Below are 12,324 nucleotides of genomic sequence, written 5' to 3' on the forward strand. Positions count from 1 at the left end.
ATTTAAATTATTTTTATAATTTTAAGAGATAAAATTTACGTCAAATTTACCCGACATATTGAACTTTTTTCTCTCTTTTAAAATGTAGATATTCAAAAATTAAAATAACATCTTCATATACATAGGCTAATTTTTTTGTTATGGAATCTAGTTTGGTGTAACGCCTAGTTATGGAAGTTAAAGATGTTTTATACTGTTGTGATGGCAGTTAGTTGACGTGAAGAAATCGGACGATCTGATTTTTTAGAGGTGAGAGGAGACACAAATCGGACCGTCCGATTTGTGTTAGGTAGACGTTTTGCTTGCATAGAAATTAGATCCACCGATTTCATGCATGGAGAGTTCAATTTTTTTTGTCCGAAAAAATCGGACCCAGCGATTTCTAGTGTGCAGGACAAAATGTTTGTTGGACCATGAAATCAGACCCACCAATTTCTCACAAAAAAATATTTTTTGGCGGGCCTTGCCACTAATCGGACTATCCGATTTTAGTTTTAAAAAAAAATTGAACCATCAAAAAAGCGGTCAGACGGTCCGATTTCAGTTTTATATATACCAACTCCATAACCGAGCTATCCACTTCGTCTTCTTCTTCTCACACTCTTCTCTTCAAATCTCTGAAGCTCGTCTCTGCTCTTTTTCTTTTTCTCTATTGTCATGGATGATAGAGTGATGTTAAAAGTGTATTATCATGGTCAAATTTTATTACAAATATCTGAAGGAGTGAAATTTGTGTGTGAAAATCCATGAGATATTATAATTCAATTCACACTGTCATTTGAAGATTTAAAAGGTGTGATTTGTGAGAAGATGGATTCTCAAATATCTAGGAGAGTGTCGTATATTCTATATAGATATCCTATATCTATATTTGATGGATTCGTTCAATTTCAAACGAAATACGTGACCGATGAAGCGAGCATGCAAGAAATTTTTTTAGTGTATCTTGAAAGTCAGTCCCGAATATCGTTCATCGAACTGTATATTGAGTTCAAGCAGTCTGCAGCGGACCGAGATATTTTATTGGAAGATTACAACAGTGATAGCGAGGAAGAGTTTGAAAGTAACTATGACAGATGTGGCAAATGCACTAACAAACCAGCAGTCGTTTGAGGAGCTGACTTTCATGCGGTCGTTGGATTTGAAGGCCATGCATGCACCGGAGTTTCCTCAATATATAAATGCAGATATGTAGTAATTTTAAATTATGATTTATACATAGGTTTTGGGTTTGAGACAAATATTTAAGGCAATGGTAAATAGGTAAAATATAGCATATAATTAGCAATTGTTTAATTTTTAATTATCAAGTAAACATGCATGTCGATGAATTTAGTATTTCACATTCTTCTGTGATTATTAATTTATTAAATAGCATTTGATGACCTAGTTGATTAATTTATTAACTTTTGCATGATTTATTCTTGATTTATGGATCATAGATTTTATTAATGAGACACATATTTAAGAATTATTTATGGAAATATAAATTTTGTGGCGTGGGATGGTGAATTCACCGTGGGAATGGAATTCAGTTCTAGGGAGGCAGTAATTAAGACGATAAAAGATTATACCATCTGTAGAGGTGTAGATTATCGTGTGCATGAGTCAGAACTGATGACATTCTATGCTAAATGTTCCCAGTACGGCGCAGGTTGTGATTGGCTGATCAGGGTTAGCAAAATGTCCAGGAAGTCATGTTGGGAGATAAGGAGGTACAATGGTAGTCACACCTGTACTAGGGCCACCATTTCTCAAGATCATTCAAAGTTAGATTCCAACACAATTGCAAAAGCAATAAAACCATTGGTAGAAGTTTACCCATCTATAAAGGTAAAATCAGTGATTGCGGAAGTACAGCCGAAGTTTAACTACACCATAAGTTATCCCAAAACATGGTTCGTAAAACAGAAGGCAGTGGAGTCAATTTTTGGAGGTTGAAAAGTTTTGTACAAAACTTTGCCCATATGGTTTGAGATCATGTGTCACAAGGAGCCATCAGTGGTGGTTCACTTTGAAACAATGCCTGCGTACCAAAGAGATGACCTAGTTCCTAATATTCGTATACTACACCGAGTCTTTTGGAGTTATTACCCTTGTATTAGAGCATTTAGACATTGTAAGCCAATAGTGCAGGTAGACAGAACTTATTTGTATGGAAAATATAAGGGTTATTTGTTGGTTGCAGTTTCACAGGATGGAAATAACAATATCGTGCCTATTACATTTGCGATAGTAGAGGGAGAGACATCTGAGACTTGGCACTTTTTTCTTAGTAACTTACGACAACATGTGGTGACACGTGATGGTGTGGGCCTTATATCCGATCAGCACGAATCCATCAGGTCAGCTATTGCTCGTAGTAACAGATCTTGGTCTCCTCCCAGAGCTTTTCACATGTTTTGTATCAGACACATAGAGTCTAACTTCTTGAGGAAGTTCAAGACTCTGTATCTGCAGAAGCTTATCGTCATCATTGGTATCATAGTTACTATTATAGTTATTCTTAAACCCAGTTATTAATTATGAATGTTGTTTATAGTTGATCTTTTTTTTATTGACAGGATATTCGAGGACGATTCGCGAGTACGAGATGCATTATCAGCGTTTACACGAGTAGGTTAAGGCTTATACCAACTGGTTGGATCGGGTTTCACGTGAGCAGTATGCTTTGGCATTTGATGGGGGATACAGGTGGGGTCATATGACCACTAATCTAGTGGAATGCATCAACTCGGTACTAAAAGGGACGTGCAATCTTCCAGTCACTGCACTTGTTAAGGCAACGTTTTACAGGCTTAATGAATTGTTCACCTGAAAAAGAGCCAAGGCTGAGGCTCGTATTAACGCAGGACATGTGTTCTTTGAGCTTGTGACCTCTAAATTGCATGTGAATCAGTGGACAGCGGATAACATACAAGTTATTTGCTTTGACAGACAGAATGAGGCATTCGAAGTGCGTGAGTGTCCCAGTGGGGTTGAGTATGCAGTGGACCTACGTCGACAACGGTGTGTCTTGGTGAATTCCAGGTAGACCGGCTTCCGTTCGACATGTGTTTGCTTGTTGTGCAAATCAACGGCTGGATTGGCAACTGTATGTTCATGATATTTACAAAATGGACCAACTTTGTAGAGTGTACAAAGCTAGGTTTAGGCCACTAGAGAATCCCACAACATGGCCTGTTTATCATGGACCTCGATTCCTAGGTAATTCGTTCCTCAGACGGGTATCCAAAGGTCGACCAAGGATGACCCATTTCTTGAATGAGATGGACACTCAAATGTTGCGTGGTCCTAGACTATGTAAGCAATACGGGGCCGATGGCCACAACTGTAGCAGATGTCATCAAGAATATCCCCCACTATTATTATTATTATTATTATTATTATTCACATTCTTTTAACACCCAATTATATTTATGGTTTATTGAATAATTCTATTAATATTGTTAGCAATAAAATATATCATACTTTTATTATTAGGCTGATGCATATAAACATTATAAATTGTTTATTATTATTCTTTTTGGCTTATTTACACTGCTAAGTGAAGCCCTTTATTGTTACCACCATCAGGAGAGAAAGGAACTCAGTCTTTTAATGTTCAAAACACATAAAACCCGCCATTAATAACCTAGTCCTAATTTCTTTCACCACTAAAGCCTCCCACGAGACGCACCTCCACCCGTTGCTGTTGGACCGAATCTCTTCCTCCAAGCAGTCTTCAGATTTCATCAAGTTGGGGTAGCCGTCGACGTCGCAAAACCAGAATCCATCAACGTCGTCCTGCCGTGTCCACCCATCAAGCAGCTGCGTCATGAGAAGCATCAGCGACGATAACCTTCCTTCCACTGCCGGTAAATACTAATAGTTGACTTTGTGTGGTTGCTAATTTGCCCATTGAGAATCGCAGGTTACTTAATCCTTATTTATGTAATTAGTTTTGTGTCTCCATGATCAAGTTTTTCCCTTTATGTTACTGTGATTTTATTAAAAAAATACTAATTAAAAAAATCATTTTTAATGAGGTATTGTTGCCATACTGCACTTGTTTAACATATCTGGTTTTCCTTTAGTTTGGTTTAACTTTGCTTTGCCGCATTTAGTGGTGTTTTTTGTTCCTAGCATTTTACTAGCTATTTGATTATCATTAGCAAGAAGGTTATATTATTATAATATCCACAATTGTTGTGTGCTAATGGAAATTGTATTTACTGTAATTTATCAGTATATTTATGATCTTTTTTTTTCTACTGGGAATTGTTGTTTCTCTTTGCCCTGTTTTCCCCTAACTCTTTAGTCAGTTCATAGCTTTAACTGTGATGGCTGTAACTGTGCTGAAAAATTTGTATATGGTTTTCTATTTTTTAGAATTTTGAATTTACACAGTCTTTACCCTCTTTATTTTAGTTAGTTTTGTGATAGCATTAACTATGAGAAGGACAAAAAAAGTAAACACCATTCTCCTTTTTCTCAAAACATTTACAAAGTCAATCCATATCAAAATTTTCTCTTTAATGTAGGTAGAAAAAAGAAAATTATAAACTGATATGATATGTGAATATAGGTCAAGGAGAGGAGTTTATTTATACATTCGTATCGCAAGTTATCAAATAACGCACGAGTTTAAGAAATTAATACTGAGTAGTTTACATAATTGAAAGAATAAGCACGCATTTTTTTAGTTGAGTTCAGATTAAGATTTCACGGTAAATTAAAGAATTCAATGTTCATGATGTCTTCAATGTACTTAAATTTGTTTATTTCCATAGCTAGTAATTGACTTGTTGACAATGTTAGGACATTATTATATGAAGGGTTAGAGACTTAACATATATTGATCATTCTCAAATGTAAACAAGGTATGTGCTTAATTTGAGGAATGTATTACTCCTACTATGTATAGCGTTGTTTACGAGACAGTAATAAAGTAGGGGGAGTACATTGATCATTCTCATTATTGTTTGCTTGATTTAGGTTTCAAAAGATACCTAAATTCTATTGATTTAGCCTTCGAAAGATAATTAATACTCTGGCAGAACATGAAAGTGGGGATTTATTAACTTGCATATATATTTTTTTATATCATGCCTTGGGTTTTGATTTGAACTTTGGTAATGCCTGTATAGTGCTTATGCAACAAAGTTGTAACTCATGCCTTTACATGTACATTCGAATGTGAAAGGCATATATAGTTGCTTATGGTAATTTTATCAAGTTCCATATGTTTTATATATGTCCTAGCATATATAGTTGCTTATTTGAACCCCAATTTATTATTACTTTATATTGAGCCTGTTTGTTCAGAAAAATATAATTGACAAAGCTATTGAAAAGGCATGTTGCTCCCAATTAAAAATTTTAAGCCTATTGCTATTTCTTTTACGAGCTATAATTTGAGATATTTTTGCTTTACGTGTCTAAATATTTGCTTATATTTAATATTATTGAATTTTTGTTTATCTTTTACATTTTGATAATAGTATTAAGTGATACACTTGGTGGTACCAAGTTTATTAAGATGCCCAGGATAAGTCGTTACACGAAGAAATCAAAGTTAGACTCAGTATGTCAGCAAACTCAAACAGGATCTGCTGCAGCTTCATCCGTGCCCCAAGTGGATGGCCTAATTCCCCCCTCTGGTAGTACTGGTGCCGCCCCGACCTCATCTTTATGCCCCTTTCGACCACCCTGTACCGAACCACCGCCTGCTCCACAGACTTGCACGAATGGTGCTCAACACTCGGAACTGCCTGATGAAGACTTAGACCCAGAGGCAGATGAGGTAGATTCTTTTGAGCAACACGTTGACAACCTGTTTGCTGCATCGGAGGCTCTGAAGCGCAAGAGACGCAAGACCACCGAATTTTGGGATGTTAAAACAATTGGTATACAATAATTTATCCCATGTATTTTTTTATGAGTAATTTTTTTATGATTTCATCGCATCTTGGCCACAGTGGTTGCTCACACAGAATAACTATGATAAACAGAGTCTGATGGGACAATCAAGCAACTTCATTTAAGTGTGAGAGAGGCTATAAAGCTACCTAACGGTAGAAAATTCGTACTCAGGTTCAACGATAGACTGCAACCAGTTGGAAATGAAGCTGGTATACTAAGCGGCGTTGTCAGAATGCTAGGATCTGACTACACCAAATTCTCAATCTACGAGAAGGATTGGAGAAAGGTTTGCTCTAGGGACAAGATCTATAATGAATGTGTAAAGGTAAATCGTTATATTTTTGTACAATCCCGGAATCTTAATTCGACGCCTACTAACAATTTAATTCTACTCTTGCAGGAATTGTTCGATTTTGAAGAAGATAGTAGAGGAATGATCAAGCGTACAATATTAAAAATGCTAGGAAGGGCTTGGAAGGACACGAGGAACCATTTGTATAATCACTTTTACAAATCAGATCTGACTCTTGAACAAAATATTAAAGGCCGTCCAAAGGGAATTACTGCGGATCATTGGAGATGGTTCCTTGATTATCGCAACAGTGAAGAAAAAAAGGTAATTGATTTTTATTTCATACTTTCAAAATTCTATTTGTGTCACATTGAGTTAGTCAGAAATAGTGTCTAGTAGCTCTTACTTTTGATGGCATAACAGGAGAAGTGTAGGAAAAATGCTGAGAATCGATCGAAGCAGTTATACACTCATACTGGCAGATCGAAAAGCTTGGCAAGGCTCGGAGAAGAAGAGGCAATTTAGGATTCACTTACTTTTTGAACCTTCTCTGTGTATACCTATTCACTATTTAAGCTATATTATTGCAGTCAGAACGACAAGGGCATCCAGTTAGTAGGGGGAGTTGTTTGTCTTAACGCACAAACGATCTAATGGATCTTATCTCCATGATGCAGCTCGGGCTATTGGTGTAAGTAATGTGTTGAGAATTGCTATGTTGTTTCTCATAGATTTTGTTTGTTAAAATTGTGTTCAAAGTATGTTCGGTTAGCAATTAGCTAATAAATGCTTATGTTCGCTTATCTAACTATGTAGGAAAGAATTGCGGAGATTGAGCAACATGATGAATCATCTAGACTGTTATCTCAGAATGATTCACTTGCTCAAGCTCTTGGAAAGGAGCACCCAGGTAAAGTGCGTGGCATGGGAATCGGACCGACTACTAGTCAACTGTTTGGTACGAATTCACCTCAGCCGAGCATTGGAACTCAAAGGGAGGAGATCCAAAGGGTGTTGCTTGAACTATAAGCAGAGCTGGTGGCTGAGAAATTAAAAAGAAAGGCAATGGAGGATGAAGTAGCAACCGAGAAGACGAAAAGGCAGGCAATAGAGAGTGCTCTGATGTGTCTACTTCAAGGGCAAGGTGGGGCGCTACCACCAGACGTGGCTGCATGGATGAATTCATTGGAGGGACAGAGTAGAGAGTAGAACTAAGGATTTGAAATTTATTCTTTAAGCTAAATATACACTTTTTTATTGTTGATTATGCAACTCTTAGTAAGGAATACACTTTATTGATATTTGGATTAATGAATAATTTTATCAGTTTTGCCAATATTTGTTCACTGATGAGTCCATATTTGATGCTATATTTTGACTCAATTTTGGATGGGTTCTAGCACATGAACTCACACTTAAGCACCAGAATAGCATGCTTTTGTGTTTTGTCCCTAATTTGATCATAAATGTGAAAACATGCAATTTTGTGCTTTAATAGAGCAAATTAATCCCACTTTTATGTCATTCGATGCCGTGATATGGTTTGTGAGTGATTTCAGGCCTTGAGGGCAAGAATGGATGGGCAAAAGTGGAAGAAAGCATGCACAAGAGAGAAAACATGAAGAAAACAAGGAAAAGCACACACAGCAAAGTGTGCGTGCGCGCGCACAAGCAAGAATTTCCATGTGTGCGTACGCACGCATCTGTGCATACACACAGGTCAATTTTTAGCCGCGTGTGCGGTCGCACACGTCTGTGCGTCCGCACAGGTCCCTGCACGTGATTTCATTAATGAGGCATGTGCTGCGCGAATTTGGAGGCCTCTTGGCCCATTTTGGAAGGCTGAATTGCTGTTTGGAAGTGCTATATGAAGGAGAATTGACCACTTATCAAAGGAGGAGGCATTGGAGCAATTTTTACATAGTTTTCATAGTAATTAGGAGTAGGAGTAGGAGTAGTGTAGCTTTGCTCTCCTAGGGTTTTTCAATTTCCATTTCCTTGTAGCATTTTATAGCAAGCTTTGATCTTTGATTTTACTTCTTCAATTGTAAGTACTCTCAATTTCCACTTTAATTAAAGCACTTTCACTTTCATTTTCTTTTGGTTCAAGTTACTTTGTTCATATTGCAATTTTGTATTTCTTGAAGTTTTGATTGATGAATTTTACATTTCATGCCTCCTTTATGTTTGATTGCTTGTTTATGTTTGGTTTTGTTGATAGTTGGTTATAGTTTTACATTTTACTTTGCAATTCTCCATGTTTTACTTTTATGCACACAAGGTGTTTGTGAAAATGCCAACTCTAGATTTTGAATAGATTTTTCCACCTTGGCTTGTGATTTGAGTTCCTAGGATACTAGAGTCATAATCTCCGACATTTAGTGGTAATTCTGGGGTAGCTAATTGATTTGGTTTCCATTAACGCTAGTCTTTCACTAAGTAATTAGTGAGTTGACTAGGACTTATGGATTGAGATCAATTACACTTTTGCTAATTCTCAAGGAGGATTGACTAGTTTAAATTGATTCCACACAATTGCCATGTTTGTGGTCAATGGCTAGGAGAGGTAGCCTTAGCTCTCAATTACTTGCTAAGAGGTTTCTTGAACTTTAATTTTTCTTGCTTTGCATTTAATTGCTTTGACTTTTACTTGCTTTCATTTAATTGCTTTTGACTTTTATTGCTTTGATGTTTAATTTCTTGCATGTTTAGTTTTCACACTCTTGGTTGAGAAATTGGATGTTTGGGTGGAATTGAGTTGTGGATGTCCATTATGCATTGTGTAGGAATAATTAATTGATTTGGTTTCCATTGACGCTAGTCTTTCACTAAGCAATTAGTGAGTAGACTAGGACTTATGGATTGAAATCAATTATGGCTTTTTGACTAATTCTCAAGGAGGATTGATTGATTTGGATTGATCCCACACAATTGCCATGTTTGTGGTCCACAACTAGGATAGGAATCCTAAACTCCCCAATTCTTACCAAGAGTCTTTTAATTGCTTTCCTTTAATTTCTTGCATGATCATTTACTTCCTTGCTATTTACATTTCTTGCCTTTCTTGCTTCTTATTTACTTTCTCGCTATTTACATTTCTTGCTTGCTCTTGCTTTCATTCCCAATCCCCATGCTTCCATGCTCTTGCTCTCTCACCCATCGATTTATTCTTTTAAAACAAGGAAATGCCAAATACAGTAAAAATTCAAAAAATAACAAAAAAATAATAATATAGTAATACAGTAATTAAAAGAGCGTTGATTGCCGGTGCAAAATACAGTAATTTTGCGGCCATTTAGACGGAACAATAGCGGTGGTTATCAAATGGCCAAAAATAAATTTAAATTTTTGGAGCATCAGATAGCGGCGGTTTGGAACCGCCGCAAAATACATTTTTTAAAACACAACGATCAAAAGAACAGCAGCGGTTCAAAATCGCCAAAAATGCGGTCGAATTTCCTGTTGGCCAAATAGCGGCGGTTTCGTCGCCATTCATGTGGTTTCGTAGCAGTTGTGCCAGCGGTTCAAAGAAACCGCCGTAAAATTAAATGTCCACGCCCTATACTGCAACAGTTTTTGAACCGCTGGTAACTCGTTTTGCGGCGGTTAAAAACCGCCGCTAATCCTTATATAAACCGCTACTAAGCTTCGGTTCTCCTGTAGTGAATGGCTCGGGTCAGGCACGGACCCAGCAGCAAGCATGAGGGGGCACTTGTCCCCACTGTATTTTCATTTTTTTTAAAAAAAATAGTTCTATATAATATGTCCTTATTTTAAATTTTAAATGACCCCATTAAAAATAAATTAAATTCAATTGGTCAAAATTTTAAAATTTTTTATTATTTTTTTATTATTTTGACTATTATTTAACCTAATCAAATTTAGTTTTTGGGTCATCGCTCTTTTATTTCCTTAAACCCTCTTATTATTTTTATATTTTCAACCTTCTTTTTCTATTCCTTGTCTAGTGGTTATTTTCTCTTCATCAAAAAGTAAATTTTAAATTCTTCGTGTTTTTTTTATATAGCTCTCTATGACTACTTTATGTATCTTCTAATTTCATTGTTTCTCTTTTTGAAATTTTTAATTGTAAATTTTAATTCAAACAATTATAGTTTAGGTATTAATCTAATATTTTATTTTCTTCATGATTTTATATATTTTATTTTATTCTCAATTTATTCATTCTTATTACTTATTTTATATCTTTTGTTCTATTATATGTATCTATGTTGCATATAAAATTTTAAAATAAATTGATTAATTTACTAATTTAAAATATATTTTTTATTTTAGAAATAGTAATAAAAAATATTTAAATTACAATACATAATTAAACAGATGCATAAATTGGCGGGGCAGCACAGAATTCCAGAGATAATGATGCAAACGGCTCAATTCTAAAATGGCAGAAGGTGGGCCCTTCCTTTGTTTCAAGCCTCCTTCAAGGTCCATGTTTCTGATTATTGGGACTAATCAAATTCTAAAAGAAACAGAATTTTCTAATAGTAGGGCCAGTGCATCCACTAGTTTAGTTACACCATACGTCTTATCATAGTTCATATGTGCTTGACCAAAAAAAAAGTAGCAATTAATTGGTTATACATTGATTTGAGTTAGTAGTGACACTGAAAATAAAATTTAAAAAAATTAAGAGAGCTTTATCCTATGGTAGAACACTAGTGAATTTCAAATTTCGGTGGGCGCATGTATATAAGTAGAAGAGTTTAATTTTGATGTACTATCTGTGTATAGTGTTTTACATAATCATGCAATTACATCTATTTTTTTAGATGATTATTTATGCGGTTAATGTGAAAGATAATTAATTTTACTCATATGACATTACGTAATTAGATGCACGTATAAAACTATTTTACACTAACAATGTATCAAAATTAAATTCATAAATAAAATTGTATAATTTCATAAATAGTACAAATACAGTAGGAATATTCAGTCTACAGATAATTAGAAAAATAATATACTATTAGAAAAAAAGGAAAATGATATGATTTATTATTGATTGATTTTAGATCATTTTTTTATAATATATTTCTATGTACAAATTTTCATGAAATAATCACATGTTGCAATATCACATGATCAAAGAGTAGCTCATGTAGTCAATTTGAATTAGTCAAATAGTCATTTTATTTGCCGTCTAACTAAGTGTATATGCAAGCATGCAGCAATTCATTAACCAGTAATATACATTTAAATAGAGATTAAATTCATGGTAGATTAGTCATTAATATGCCAAAAAAAAAAGATACCATAAAAAAAAAGAAAAAAAAAAACTCATGTTATAAGTTTTTTCCCTTTATATTGTTGTGACTTGTGACTGTGTTTAAAGTTAAATCAAATCTGTGGTCTAAACAATATCATCAAACTAAAAATGAGCATTCAAAACACAATTTAATTGGATTTAGTCATTCCCTCAGTTGTCTTTCAAACACACTTCGCTTGTCTTTAGTCTTAAACATACCTTGTCATTTGTTATATTTTCTAAACCTTCCACACTGACCACACAGCCTACAAATATCTCCAGAATTGAACAGTGTAACACACTGTCAAATGCAGTCTTATGCAACTTAACAATGCATCACTATTGACAATAACGGTTTTCATGTTTTCCTTCTTTCTTAACTTGCCATCTGCTAAATCTTAATACACTGAAACCTCTGAGCAAAACTGACCATAAATTTTCAGAACCTCTTCCAATTCTCTCTCTATCTCTCTCTCACACAGACACAGCTTGTTTAAGTTTTGAACAACACAACAGAACAAATAAAGCAACTCTTTTCATCAGACAAAGTACATTGACCAGTGATCAACCTAATCCACATTGGATGGAACACCAAAATCTAGTATCCCAATGAATTCTGTTGATTCCAAAAGAGAGAGAAAACAAAAGGGTTGCATGCAGAATGATCCCACACAAAGGCATGGAGAAACTGTGCTGCAAAACAAAAAACAAAATGCATGTTCCTTTTGGAAATATCCTCCACACAAGAAATGTTTGATGGTGTCTGAGTGGGGGCCACCATGTTTTCTTTGCCAAACAGCTAGCAGAGAAGGGAAAGTATTTGTGCTGTTTTTTTTTTTCAAACAAACAATATATTAAC

At 35.1% G+C, this 12,324-nt stretch overlaps 1 long non-coding RNA gene across 1 annotated transcript in view; it reads right to left on the reverse strand.

Moving 5' to 3' along the window:
• The window catches only part of LOC107638118, an 8,920-nt gene extending 2,200 nt beyond the window's left edge, over positions 1–6,720 (reverse strand). Inside the window, exons 1-2 of the long non-coding RNA XR_001619740.2 lie at positions 6,618–6,720; positions 3,123–3,125 (exon numbers count right to left, since the gene is read on the reverse strand). This is a non-coding gene — a long non-coding RNA (uncharacterized LOC107638118). The remainder of the gene's footprint in view (positions 1–3,122; positions 3,126–6,617) is intronic.

The sequence above is a fragment of the Arachis ipaensis genome, chromosome B04 (assembly GCF_000816755.2).
Source record: "Arachis ipaensis cultivar K30076 chromosome B04, Araip1.1, whole genome shotgun sequence".
NCBI lineage: Eukaryota > Viridiplantae > Streptophyta > Magnoliopsida > Fabales > Fabaceae > Arachis > Arachis ipaensis.